Here is a 2,157-nt window from a genome sequence, read left to right as displayed (position 1 = left end):
GGAGAACAACTTAATCAGATAGGTGATTATATATACTGATGGGAGAAATCTAAGTAGTAATCTGGGTATACACTTTAATATAGGAACAATCATACTATCTTATTCAATAATAAAATACGAAGATGTGATGCGGTTCATCGCACGACTCATGACTAACTGTGCTTATAGATTAAGGTTAACTAAAGCTACAAATATGACATGGATGCATTCATTAGGAATCCAGTAGCGGATTGAGTCATACATCAAATATGAGAACTACATGTCTTTAAGCTCCAAAGATGTGATCAAGAAGTATCTCAGAAGTAGAAAGATGAAACAACATATTAAAATGTAGTATAGAGCAACATGATCTGGTTAATTCAAACATTATAGCCTATCCAACTGAAGCCTGCATATGGCCTCGAGGGAGAAACCAGATTGGAGACGAGTAGTTAGATTGTTCCTTGTCCGAGAACCAGCGCTGGAAGTCCTGGCGGCGTGGTGTCTTGTCCACCCACCGATACCTCCCATTGTCATTGCAGGTGTACCGCCGAAATGGGGGGTGCTGGACCATCACCTCTACACAATTAGAGTTTGCATCGTCCAAGAAGTAGATACCATCTTGAAATCCATAGCCAGGAAAATTAGCCACCTCATAGGATCTAGAGCATCCTCGTGCAACGAACAACATCCTTCCATCTAGCCTAGGCAGCTTGTCCCAAGCGAGTACAACCAATCCTGCATTGTTGAGGTGTTTTATCATCTGGAACACCTGGAATGCCCCTGCCTGTAGTGACACGACATGTCCTGGACAGAGTGTCGCCAACCTCACGACCATCAGCAGTTCCCCCGGGACTCCACAAGGTAGCGAGCGGTGACTATCACATTAGAATTGTGTGGTGACCTCCTCCGAAAATAGTACCGATGAACACCAACTTCCAACCAGACACCTTCTTAGAAATTAAATATGTTGTATGCAATGACATGCTCTGTATCGGTGAGGAAATGGAAAGATCCTTCATGATGTATGACATCCTCAAATCGGGACCATGGGTCCAAGCAATTCCCCGTGAAACCCATCGCCACTGGGTGATGATGATTGGCCCCGTCCATCCTCCAGAAGGCAAGTTGTGTTTGAGGGCTCGTGTGTGGTGAAAAGTTTAAGTCAACAATAGCGGCACCGAAGCACTGTGTGTTTGGCATCAGCGAGGAAGAGAGGGTGGTAGAGAGGATGACCATCGACATAGGATTTTGTACATACTGACCAATGAATCCCACGGAGATGGAATTAGGGAGAAGGAAGTGTTGGTTGGTGTGGAGGTTGAGAAGCGTGTGGCGGTTGGTCTGGCCGAGGGCGAGGAAGATCCAACCGCCATCATAGGAGCCAAAGAAGCGCGCCCCGCCTGCATCATGCCCGACGTGAAGGTTGTGGGTAGATCCATTATCGAGGATAGAATAGAAGGATGCCATCCGCGTGCTTCCCGGGATTGGAGGAAGAGAGAGAGGTGTGGTAGTGGGATTTGGGAGGAGGAGCCAAGGGGTCTGGTGCAGATGTGGGGGCTTTGGGAGAGCCACCCACCAATCGTGGCACACACTAGACATGTACACACGATCAACGAGGCATGGGAGGCAGCGGGCGGCCTTGACAAGGAGGTTGGCAGGGAGGTCCTTCCATGGTTGAGGAAGAATCTTAGCCATGGGAGCAAAATGAGAAGGATGGGATAAGAGGAAGAAGCTTTCTTGCTTATTCTGGGGGAAGAGACACACAGATTGAGGTATATATATAGAAGAAGAGAGGGAGCGGATGATCATTGCATTAACCATTTGTCATTAATGCTCTCTCTTTATCTTATAGAATGGATTTTTAGCAGTTTGCTTGCACAACGGAAACGCTCCTTGACTTCTAATTTTTTTCCAGCTAATGATCATGCATTGTTTTTTCTCTATCGCCCCTTTTAATTTTCCTAATGGGGCCCACATGCATGTTTTCTCTACTTTTCTTTTTCGCTTTGCTATTAGACATGCTATTGGAACTTTTCTTTGGTTCACTCAATTTCTACCAGGAGAAGAACATGCCCGAGATGGAGGTTGGGACAACACGGCTGTCCATGTTGTCGGCCTTGGAGGTGGGAAAACATGTTGACTAGTGCATATGGGCACAAAGTGTATAGGTAGAAA

General features: G+C 46.2%; 1 pseudogene; it reads right to left on the bottom strand.

Moving 5' to 3' along the window:
• Positions 1 to 373: 373 nt before the first annotated feature.
• On the bottom strand, positions 374 to 1,677 carry LOC119292458 (annotated as a pseudogene).
• Positions 1,678 to 2,157: the final 480 nt, after the last annotated feature.

This window comes from Triticum dicoccoides, chromosome 4B (genome assembly GCF_002162155.2).
Source record: "Triticum dicoccoides isolate Atlit2015 ecotype Zavitan chromosome 4B, WEW_v2.0, whole genome shotgun sequence".
NCBI lineage: Eukaryota > Viridiplantae > Streptophyta > Magnoliopsida > Poales > Poaceae > Triticum > Triticum dicoccoides.
The sequence above is the reverse complement of the archived record's forward strand: the minus strand, read 5'-3'. Positions and strand labels throughout refer to the sequence as shown.